The sequence below is a fragment of the Thamnophis sirtalis genome, unplaced genomic scaffold (assembly GCF_051295495.1).
Source record: "Thamnophis sirtalis isolate CommonGarterSnake01/CBP01778 unplaced genomic scaffold, rThaSir2_p1.2 scaffold_2, whole genome shotgun sequence".
Taxonomy (NCBI): domain Eukaryota; kingdom Metazoa; phylum Chordata; class Lepidosauria; order Squamata; family Natricidae; genus Thamnophis; species Thamnophis sirtalis.
The window spans coordinates 157,773,578-157,786,433 of NW_028261382.1; the positions used below are offsets into that span (position 1 = coordinate 157,773,578).

At 34.6% G+C, this 12,856-nt stretch overlaps 1 protein-coding gene across 1 annotated transcript in view; it reads right to left on the reverse strand.

The window, feature by feature from the left end:
- Positions 1 to 12,335, reverse strand: part of LOC106555761 (cadherin-19) — a 79,422-nt gene extending 67,087 nt beyond the window's left edge. Inside the window, exon 1 of the mRNA XM_087707315.1 lies at positions 12,229 to 12,335. The gene's annotated coding sequence lies outside the window, so the exon portion shown is untranslated. The remainder of the gene's footprint in view (positions 1 to 12,228) is intronic.
- Positions 12,336 to 12,856: the final 521 nt, after the last annotated feature.

The window sequence follows — 12,856 nt, forward strand, 5'->3', positions numbered from 1 at the left end:
TATATTATGGCCTTAGAGTTGTGTTTTGTTCCTTCCCTACTCAGAGTATATATGAATCTACTAACTATTTATTTATTTATTTGTCAACAAATACAAGGAAACAAGTATGAAAACACATGAAAAATGGCACAAATAAATGGATATAAATAAGCAAAACATAGCCATAAATACATAAAAAGAGTACATATAAATGGGAACAGTGGGACAGCTACAGTAGGCACACTGGTGCGCTTATGCACGTCCTCTTAAGAACCTCTTAAGAAATGTGTAAGGTCCATGATAGACAGTTTCAGGTAAAAGATATGGGAGTTGGAAGAACTAACAACAGGATCAGGTAGGTGCTCCACACATTTACTACACTATTGCTGAAATCATTTTTCCTGCAATCAAGATTAGAACGGATTACATTTTTTTGTATATCTATTGATAGTCCTCGTGTTATTGCAGTTGAAGTAAAATAGCAATATAGCAATAGCAGTGGACTTATATACCGCTTCATAGGCCTTTCAGGCCTCTCTAAGCGGTTTACAGAGAGTCAGCATATTGCCCCCAACAATCTGGGTCCTCATTTTACCCACCTCGGAAGGATGGAAGGCTGAGTCAACCCTGAGCCGGTGAGATTTGAACCGCTGACCTGCTGATCTAGCAGTAGCCTGCAGTGCTGTATTTAACACACTGCGCCACCTTGGCTCCTACTAAAAGTAGTCATTAACAGGTAGGATGTTATGGCAGATTATCTTGTATACTAAGCTCAGGTCGGAACATAGAGGGCATAGTTCAAGGTTACTCAGGCCTAAAATTACTTGTAATTGTTCTTAGATTCAAACCTTCACTTTCCAAAAATAGCAGATGTGAACATCTCCCTTGGTTGCAGGGAGGTGATACAGATATTATGCAGTTGACTTCAGTTGACCTTAAACAAGCCCTCAGAAACTTAGTATAATAATGCAGGGAAACTAGCTGGTAATTAATCCTCAGAATGATGGCTTTGGCCAATAAACCAAAGAAGCTGAACTGGATAAGAGAAGGGCAAGAGACTGCTGCAAATGAAGAATTTTAAATGCCTTGAGATAATATATCAGGATTCACTGTTATCAAAAGGACACATTAAATTTCTGGTTCTTGTGCTCAAAGAAACTTTCCAATAGTTATAAAAATATTCTGTTGGAAAGACAGAAAACACAGCCCTACATCTCTGAAATAATTTGCTACCATATCTCAGCTGCTCTATAGCTTTACAGATAGGTTCTTACTGTCAAACCCTGGCCCTAATTACAAGTAAAGGAGGAAAAAATGTACACCAAGTTCCTAAAAGCAGTGTTTCACACATTTAAAGATATAGTATGGATTGGACAAGCAAAGACTGAGGGAAAAGTGTGTCTTTTAATATTTAATTATTAGCTTAAATGTATTATTTCCCCATAGGGCTAAATCTGCTTGCCCTATTCAGCCAATTTCAGTCATCATGGTCTTAAGTAATTTTGGTAAACTCTCATAATATGGCCTATTATAAAACCTATCTGTGGATTATATGCATGTTTTAGAATTTATCTGGATTAAGAAAATATCAGAGAAATGTTTTTAGGCATCTGAACTCCAAGCACATGAGAGAACAATGAAAACATCATAGATAGCAACTGGCTAGCTATGTATTTTTACTTCATTTATTTTAGCATTCTAACTTTTGCTCTTTAGAGTTAGGTTTAACTTAGTTTCAGTATTTTGTGGGGGGGATTTAATAAAGACCATGATTTGACAAACTTGTCCTTGTGATTCTGATCCTGTTGAGCCCCTCCTTTATGTCATACTTCAAATGATTTATAATGACAGCAAAAATTTCATCTTTCTTTCATTATTATATGACCCAGCTTAGCCTGATGGATTTTATGGTAATATTCTTTATCAACACAAAAACGTTTATTAGACATAATTTGATAAAAATTTGCATAGCAGCTGTCATTATCCACAAAAAATGACCTTGAATTCTACTGAAGGATATGTACATATGGGTTTCTTTACATTTTTTTTCTTTTTAAATGTTATTTTATTTTTGATTGCTTATGATTGATTGATGACAGAATGGATGGATGGATTGGGTGATGGGAAGGGATCCAGATAATTTACTTTCTTTAGGAATCTTTGTGATCAATGCCATCATCACTATTTTATCAACAACCTTTCCCAGAATGTGACAGTTGGAGATAGGGCAGAAGATGGCTGGAATGAGATATGTCTTTTTCAAAGAAGAGTTGACCTCAATCTCCCTCAAAAAAAGCTTTCAGATCCATCCATTCATACTCTTTCTATTTGCCTGAAGGAATAGGAGAGCCCACAAGTGATTGAGTTTATGGAACTGAGTGTCTTATTCACTTCATCAAGGTCAGATGCCATTATCAGAGGCAACTCCATTATCACATTACATTTGTCTAACTGGTATCTAAATGAACAGGAAACTTTTTATACGCAAACAATTTCACAAACATGCCAAAACAACTCATCCAAACATTATCCTTGATTCTGCTACTGGAAAGGAAATGAGTTATACTTCCAAAAGCTATATCACCATTGTTAAGAGAATCTGGCTTCCCCATTGACTTTGCTTGTCAGAAAGTAGCAAATAGTGATCATCTGACCATGGAGATGCTACAACAGTTGCAAGTGTAAAAAAATCAACACAAGCCACTTTTTTCAGTACTGTTGTAACTTTGAACAGTCTCTAAATGAACTGTTTGTAAGTCAAGGACTACCTCTACTTTAGGATAAGCAACTGGGGGGGGGAAGCATCCAGGAGCAATTTTATTCAAATCTCTGACTGCTTCTGAATTTCATAGGATGGCAGCTATGTGCTAAGTCTCCAAGCACAGTCAGGAAATCTAATGAACCCTTCAAGTAGCTCTGGATGTTGAGTAACTGGAGTTTCTTTTCTTTTTGATTTGAAATGTTTTGCTGTTTATCCAAATAGCTTCTTCAGTTTGACCAAGTTGATTAGAGGGATCTTGGATATGCCCTCTAGGGTAATTTAATTTCCTTGCCTATATAGGCGTGCTAGGCTCCTTAGGGTCATTAAATTTAACCTTTCTGGTGGACTTTTGAAGTGGTCTTGGTCTTTCTGGGGATTGGTGCAAGGGCAGCATAAAAAAATGTAGACAAGTTGTGTATGAGGCCTCCACCTCTATTTGAGGGAAGGATTTTCCTCTTTCATCATCATCATCTTTTAACAACCCCATAATCCCTTGTCGGGTGGAGTCTGGACAACTGAATGGAGCTGAGTATTTACTGGCCAGATGCCCTTTCTGTAGCCAATGCGGAGTTATATTCAGCAGATATAATCTCATCATGCCCAGAGAGAGAGAGTAAAATCTGCCTCTACCTAGGATTGAACTCACAGCCTCGTGATTGTGAGGCGAGCGCTCCACATCTAGGCCACCACACCACTCTAAGGATTTTCCTCTTTAATATAAATAAATTCCTTTCTCAAACCATCTATCTATGCTGACCAAAATGTGAACATTATGATCCACAGTATACCTTGGGCCAGTATACCTTGTGTAAAGGCTGCTTGATTTTAGGATTTAGGAACACCAACAGGACACACACACACACACACACACACGTATTATCAACAGCCTCCAAAACAGGCTCAGAACTTCCTAGCCCAAAGCCTTCAAGAAAAGCTATGTTTTTAATCCCTAATGGAAGGCTATCAGCTTGTCTATAAGGTATTAAAAGTAACATAAGCATAGTAAAAGCATTGAGGGTAATTAATTTAGTAAATATGTGAATCTAGGCAATAATATGCTTATATAATAGTACCCTCAGTACATTTTCTAACCAAATGATTCCTGCAATTAAGCTGAAGATTTTTAGCTGGACAAATTTTATACCAAGTTTGTGATTAGGAATTTTTTTTAATGTCAATTATAATTGCCTTAGTTCCAAATCAAGGCATTTTGACTTCAGGAAGTTTTAGCAACACTGACCTCTCCCATGTACTAATACAGTTATTAAATGCTGGAAGAAAGCCAAAATTCAATTGCATCTTGGTGCTACTTCATCATTATTTATGATTTAATCAGGATACTGAATATGGTTTACATCCTTATTCAGATTTACTTATACATGCATTATATCCTTGCTATTAAAATTGTTTCCTACCATGAAAATTTTCAACTAAGATTATTCAGAAGTGCAGTGTTGCTGTCTGAATGTTTTTCTATCATTTCACATTATGAATAAGGAATTACCCATTTATATTTACTTTATTTATAGCAAAAATATGGAACAATTAAAAGAAATTGGGATCAGACCAGATTTATGAAACTATCTTTGTGTTCAAGAAAAAAAAAACATTCTAATATTTTTCCTGAATTCAGCTTATTGGCAAGAAAGAAATGTCACAGGGAGGGAGGCAGAAACTGGAAGATTCATGTAGTACGATGTCATTATGGTTATTCATAAAATTTTGTAAGATAAAGACTGAAAATGGATACTTGGTGAAAACTCAGTGAATTTGGCATGGTTTGCATCTGGAGAAGAAGCCATCTGAAACTGCTAGTGCCAGGCCAAGCCACTTTTACTAATTACTTCAAAAGTACTTGATATATTTTAATATTGTCAGAAATGGGAGTTGGTGTAAATCTTTATTTTAGTTTAATCTTTATTTAGAAGTTATTTTAATGTGATACAACTAATCTAGTATTTTATAATACAAATCAATATTGATGGAGGGACGAATTCAGAGGTGGTTCGGACTGGTTCTGGCAAACCAGTAGCGGAAATTTTGAGCAGCTCAGAGAACCAGCAAATACCTCTGGTTGGCCCTGCCTTCCTGCCCCTGCCCCCGCCGTTCCCTGTCCTATATTCCCTTGTTTTTAGTTCAGCTGATTCATGTGGCAGAGTAGATTGCTGTGCCTCAGCTGAGCTAAACAACAGCTCAGCTCACCAGGGCTGACACTGAGGGCGATCTTTGAGTGCACATGTGCACGAAATGCTCTCTCGTGGAACTGATAGGAAAAGATTTGGAATCCCACCTGCTGGATCAATTGGGATATGTGACATCATACTACATGGAGAGAATCATCATATCACTTATATGCACCCAATTATGTGACAATAAAGAACTTTTGCCAGATGTTATGGCACTAGATCAAAAATGCAGTGAACAAATTATGAATTAAGATGAGATCATTTATGACCAATCCATATTCAGAGACCCAATCTATTTTCAGAAAAGAAAGTTCTTTGGGAACAGAGAACTAGAAGGTCTTAACTTAATGATTATTGTATTTATACTGAAGTACAAGCTATTACTATTCGAATAAAGCTGAGTCAGAAACTAACAATAAATTGAATGAATAAAAACTCTGTTTATGAATCAGCTCTATAAATGCCTATTTACAAATCAGTTCAATTGAATTCAGTGGATTTTACTTCCAGGTAGGGGTGCTTATATAGAATTAGTGTTTTGAGGTATTTTGTGTAAATGGCAATTAAACTCAGCTAGAGGAAGATTGATTTTATCCATGTGATTATGAATATGGGTATAATATCTTTTTCCCCCATATTTTACATATCATATTTTAAAAACAACTTCAACATATTTCACTCTAGTTAGCTTGTTCATTAATTTCCAGCCAAGCATTAATCAATTATTTATCTTAATAATCAAAAAGAGTTTATTGTATAGTTTTGTTTCCAACACTATTCTTAATTTTCCTTCCTCAATGCAGTGATTTTTAAAAGGATTGGATCCTAACAGATCCATGTGTACAGCATATAAGATTATTGAATTATTATATCCTAAAGGCATTTCAGACTTCAAAAAGGTTAACATTATGATTTGTTTTTGTTTTTGCTTGGCTCATATACTAGTTCATGTTTGACAAATTATCAAGAAAAATGTCAAAATGGACAATTATAAGATTGTTTATGGCTATTACTATTTTCTTCTGACAGGTTGGAAAATGCTAGTGTGCTTTTTCATTTGTTATTGCTTTGTGCTTAGTAATTAACCAATTCTTCTCCCAAGAATATCCAACCAGAAGATATGCTCACATTTGGGAATTGGGAGAAAGAGCTGGAAAACAAGGATAAAACAAGGATACAATGGGATAGCTTCCACCCACTTTTAATACTAAAGAGATGTGCCACTTCACTCAGCTTCAGTTTGCAAATATCAGTTTGGGAGACCAAATAAACAAGTAAGTGTGTGACAGAGTGGAAAATCTGTTGAAAACCACATCAGTGCACCATGAAATCCACCATTTTTATGCTCCTATGTTGGCATGATGCCATTATGCTGGCTAAAAGGAAAGGATCAAAACAAATAGAAATGAAGCATTTTCTCTCCATTCACTAGTGACTCTCCTTGGGCATAACTTGTGGGGATGTGGAAAGAGATTTAGAAGAGCAAGTAACCTCTTTGATGAAGAATAAATGGAAATAGGCATTATTGTCTGGAAAGAAAGTGAAAGATCTGTAAAGTTCAAGCTGTTGACTAAGAAAGTTTATTCCCCTTCAGAATAAACAAACGAAAGAAAAATAATTGTCATTGGCAAAGAGATTAAAAGGAAGAAAGATGTTCCTCTTCAGTGAACATTAATAGATCTGAATAAAAGAACCTCAAAGAACTAAGTACATGGAAATGATTGTAGAACTGACCTACTTTTATCTACTCTTTTCAAATGATTGGTAAGCTTCATTGGTGAAGTTGTAGTGGGTGCAGAATGCATGGAGGCTGATTATGACCAGGCTTCTGGATCATAAACTAGCTATTTCACATCAGCTACAGTGGCTGCCTGCTTTCATTTGAAGCTGTTGGTCTTAATATATTTACAGCCTTTCATCATTTTGAATCAAGGACCACTTAAGTTCATTTCAGGATCCTCAAGCATTATGATCAAGCTCTAATCAGAGATTTATTAAATGTAATTGTTAAATTGACAGGCATAGGGAAAGTGCTATTTTACTGATTGCTCCATATTTATGGGAAGGCGAGATAGTGATGAGCAGTGATTTTTTTAAAAATTATAATGCACCTTTAACTTAAAGAATAATGTTAGATGTCTACTCACTAAATTTATAGAAGAGATTATATTTATGTTCTTTCTACATGCTGTCTAGAAACTTTGTTTTATCTAATAACATTTTAAAGAGAACCCCTTTCTCTGCTCTTCACACCCACAACACCATTATGTAGAGTGTAGAATTCATGCTGGTTAGCCTTTCTAATCTTTGCAAATAAAATCTGTGTTCTTTTGATTATTGTGAATTAAATAAAATCTTTCATTCTTACATTCTGGATAAGTCAGTGAACCATTTTACTGTTTTCTAGGACAAGTTGTCCTTAGGGTTCTGGCCAAAACACTATGATGGATCTCTTCCACTACATTTGGTATAAGTAAGCAAGCATGTTATTATGACATACACAACTCAGTCTGGTTTTTTTCTCCTTTTCTGAAGCACTCCCTCCCCCCCTCACATATATATGTTAACTTCCTCTGCTATACATAGTATCTCTTTCTATGATGTCCAATAAGGGCGGATAGAGCAGTGGTGGGATTCAAATTTCTTACTACTGGTTCTGTGGGTGTGGCTTTATGGGCATGGCATGGCTTTGTGGGCATGGCTTTGTGGGTGTGGCAGAGAAAGGATACTGTAAAATCTTCATTCCCACCCCGCTCCAGGGGAAGGTTGCTACAAAATCTCCATTCCCTCCTGATCAGCTGGAACTCAGGAGGCAGAGAATAGATGGGGGCAGGAACAGTCAGAGATGGCATTTACCGGTTCTCTGAACTATTCAAAATTTCCGCTACCATTTTTTCAGAACTGGTCAGAACCTGCTGTGGTATTTTGAATTTTCATTTAGGTATTTTATCTATCTATCCTACAAATGTAGATATGGACTGGAAAAGTCCATAAAACAATTAGATATTGGCTTTATGAGTTCCAGAGCAGATAAAAACAGGTGGGCAAAAGGTAAGTCCACCTGAAGGTAGAGGAAATTAAAAAGTAAAACCTAACAAATTCATACTATCTGATACAATTGTAAGCCCCACCTCTATAACAAAACCTAACACATCATAGCAAAGAGGGAAAACGTTGCTGCAACATAATTGTGATTTATTAATTTTGATTTTTGAAAACTGTAGATGATGTAGTTTTAAAATACCTCATTATGTATTATTATTTTTTGCTTTTTTAAAATCATGGTTGAAGGTTAAATAGCATTTCAGGAGGTTACAAAGCATGATTGAACAAAAATGAAGTATGATCAAAGGACTCCAATTAAAATAGCATTAGATTTTGAGAGAATAAGCTTAAATTGAGTTGAATCCTGAAGTAGTTTTAGTACAATATACCTTCACTCTGAACTTATGAAAGGAGACATATGTCTGTCTGTCTATCATCTATCTTATCTGCTTGTCAGTCAGTCTGTCTGTCTGCCTGTCTGTCTGGGTGATCCAAGTAATACTCCAACAGAATCAAAACTTAAAGGCATTTTCCTTATCTATCATCTATTTGCAGTATCTATAAATGACCTTATCTATGAACAAAAATAATTCATTAATCAAATAGCTAGGAACAGCCAGTTTTGGAAAATAATATGAACACCATGCAGATAGTATTTTAAATATTTTAAAAGGTTGCACAATAACCTATTTGGAAAAGGAATCTAGAACTGAAAGCAAAAAGATATGGAAAATAAAGCACTGGGGCTGATGGACAATTTTGTATTTCTTATGCAATAGGACTTCAAAGAAGACACCAAAAGAACCAAAACTTCATGAGGGTACTTTTAAGTCAATACAATCCAATAAATTCAGCTATCTTGAGTTTGAGACCCAACTCAATAAAATCCCTTTCAGTTTATCCCTGTCTATTTTTTCTGCCTTCAAACAACAGCCTTCAAACAACTGTCAAAGTATCTGCATCTCTAGGAGTTCCTCAAAATGGCAGGACTAACATAACAACTTTTTCCATGCTGTCCAATGGGGGGGGGGGAGAGAGGTTTCATTCCCTCCCTCCACATTTTTGAGATTTCTGTTGCTTTAGCCAACTGGGATATGGAACAAAGTTTTAAATGTCTGATGTACTATAGAGAAAAAAGAAAGAAAGAAAGAAAGAAAGAAAGAAAGAAAGAAAGAAAGAAAGAAAGAAAGAAAGAAAGAAAGAAAGAAATATCCGGTCAAATTTAGATCCAGTAATTGTGTAGCAAACTATTCCACCTCCTCCCATCATATTTAATATAACAATAGATTTGCATTCAAATGCCAGTTTATCATTAACAGCTGGCATACCTGATCATTTTGTAAAATGTCATGCAGAAATAAACTGTGCTGATTGCTCCATTTCCTATTTGTAAAGAAAATAGTGCAGATAAACAACACATCCGGTAAAGATTAAAGTCAGATTAGACAAAGAGTGTGAAATAAAACTCTTTAAAGATTAGCCAAATTAAAAATGCCACAATGTCTTTCTGGTGATGGCCAAAACTGTAATCCTAGCGTACTTATTAGGAATCATGAATAAATTATAATTCAATAATATTTGTAAGGCACCCAGAGTCATCTTGTAGACAAAATGGGTGACATAAAAATAATAAATTAAATAAATTAAACTTGCTACATAGAGTGGAATTTCCTTCATTGTAAGCATGGATGTATTTGGGGTACTATAACAAAAATATCACAAGGTTCAAGTGATTCTTCCTTATTGTGATGTAAGAACATACTGTAATAGGCTGTGAGAATAACCTTGGGAGACAGGAAGAAGAGCTGCATCCCAGATAACAGTGAATGGGATCCTAACAACAATGAAATTTGAGTCCAAAGGAAAAGGAAGGGGGGAAAGCCTTTCAGAAGAACCTCCCTACTTTTCTGGAAATCAAAGGCAGAGGAAGGGTGAAGAACATTCAGACTTACAAAATTGTGTTATTGTAACTTTAGAGCAAAAGTACTATTTGCATTCATGGTTTTGATTTCATGGTCTCAACTACCTTGAAGGTTGACTCATAGCTACGCTACACATTTTCCTGGCACTATCATAACCCAAATTACAACCCCCAGTTTTCTGGGATCTACATAAAAAGGAAAGAAAGATTCCTGCTGGATCAAATTAATATCTATCTAATCCATGGTTTTGTTTCATGAAATATCAAAGCCGGTGCATCCCAGACATTTGTAGTAAAGCAAAAATTCATAGCTACAAGCAGCTGTAGGATGCTGTCATAGATTCTGGTGTTATTTAAACCAGGAAGATTAACAATCAAAGAACCTCATCCTTCATGAATATATTTATTGTCTAAATTGGTGACCGTTCTATTCCTCCTATGGGTAATTGGGTAAATCATCACTTAATGTGTAATAACCAGTGGTAAATAAGCATTTGGGAAGTTGGATATGTGTCATCAAATGAGGAGAAAGCAAACTGTTCATTCATGTGTGAAATATCTTTTGACAAAGAGCACAACAGGCTCATTATGAGGAGAGAGCTTTCCTTGCTTGGTCTTGGAATTTATAAACTCATTTATCAAGTATTGTACATGATACTTCAACTAAATACATATAACACTTTTTCTACCATAAATAAGGCACAATAAATAATAATAAATAATAACAGCTGGTCACTCTGTTTGCATTTGTGTATGTCTATGTGCATGTGTGTTGTGTGATAGGAAAAACAATTTACTTTTAATTGCTCAAGGTCTGATTCTAATGCTTTATACTACTTCAGAAAGAAATTTCTATTTTCCATCCATTCCCTCCCTCAAAACAAAAAAGCCACAACAAAAACCATCAGCAGACAAATATCCCGTAAGAAGGAAATCACAAAAAATACTGTTGCTCAACCCAACCTGTGATTTATTTTTATACTCATATAAACTGGATAAAGACAAAAATGATAGACTACAGACATCTTCTCTTTAAACAATATTTTCCAGCTAAATTATTTAGGATTGGGCATTGGATGAATTGGATGGAAAATATGAAACACTGAAGTTAAGTTTTGCTATTGCAATCAAATCAAAAACCACCAAACAAAAGAACAATGCCACATGTATAACACTGTTTTATCATTAAAGTATGTGCTTGAAATGTATGCTGTCTTAGATTAGGAGAAAAAATATTTAAAGAAAACAGATAAACTCTTCTGTAGATTTCTTGTTCTGTTTGTCACATACACTGTGAAACATACTTCTGTTTGTTTGTTTATTGCACACAGTGATCAGAATTTTCATACCTGACATGAAAACAATGAATCTGTGTAACCACTTTTTCCCAATTATAGCTTTGTTTTCAATGAACAGTTTACAATTTTCGAAGGCAGTTGCGCTGAGAATATATTGAAGTTTGTTGCAAAATTCTATGGACATCTACTTTGAAGATATTTTTACTTAAAAGAGTTTACTGCATAATATTACAGTCTAGGTAACTTACAGAATTGTGTTTGGAATGTAACCGAAACTGGATTTTTATTCAAAATGTATATGCAGTGGAAACAAAGGCAATTGGTCTAGTTTATATTCATATCTGTTATATATTTTCATCCATACAGCATACATATTGAGAATTATTGTTGTTGTTCAACCTCCTCCAAGCCAAAATATGATTTTATGAATAAATTCAAAACTATTGCTACTTTAATTCTGGCACTCTTAATTAATGTTTGTTCTGTTATACTTAAAAAACAATTTTATGATAGAAATAAAGGTGGAATTCCTTATCTTTAGTAAATTAGCATTGTAATTTCACAATTAAGGTGTAAAGGTCTGCAATCAGAGCTGTGAAATTGATATTCAGACCAAATTACATCTGTATATTGTAACCTCTTTCTAGCAGAATTGTGTATTTATCATCACATCATCAACCATGGAGTTATATACATAAATAGATAACTGATAACCTCTACCTCTACCAAACATAGTACTTGTGGAAAACAGACTTATTTCTGAGTTTCTTACAAGGAAAGTAAAATACAATATTTTATACTTTGAAAATGGCATTGGAAAACACAACACATTTATATTCTAAGCTCAAATACATTTCTTGGATTTTAAAGTCACATCCTAAATAACTGCATATTACTTGTAAGCAAGCATGTTTTTAGAAACAAGGAGTTGGTCTTTCTAGAATTTTAATTTAAAGCTCTCTGAATTTTGATTTTTTTTTAAATTAAAGGCATGAACATTATTTTTTTCCTGTGGAATAATAAAAATATAAAACTTACCTGTGGCTTTAGAAAATAATTAACACAAAAATTGTTAATAAATATCTGATAAAAGGAAATAGAAGTCGTTTTGAGATTGGAGTTTTTGAGAGCTTTGAGAAGCAACAATTTCCTGCCAATAAAAGGCACTTATGTTTTTGGGTTTGAAAACTCACAGTATGTCACTGGTTACTGCTTTCTATTTTGGGTGTTCCTCATAAAACACTGGCTCTTTTGTGCAAAGCATCATAATGATTCTATGATGTTGAGGTCGAACCCATAGTTAAAGTACAGGAAGAGAGTGTTTGTGAACAAAACACAAGATTTCTTTCTTTCTTTCTTTCTTTCTTTCTTTCTTTCTTTCTTTCTTTCTTTCTTTCTTTCTCTTAATGGGGAAAGGACTTAATTTCAAGTACATGTGTGGTAAAAATGTAATACATTTTTCATTTGACTGTTTATATGTGAATGGGACAAAGAAATCATTTATAAATTAATGGAAAAAAATTATCAAGTTGGATCAATGAAATGAAATATGGGAATGACACTTCTTTCATTAATCAAATCAAATCAAACCTTTATTACAGCCAAAGACCAGCATATTCTCAAGGTAAATATATATGCAGTAATAGCAGAGTGGCTATAACTCTGA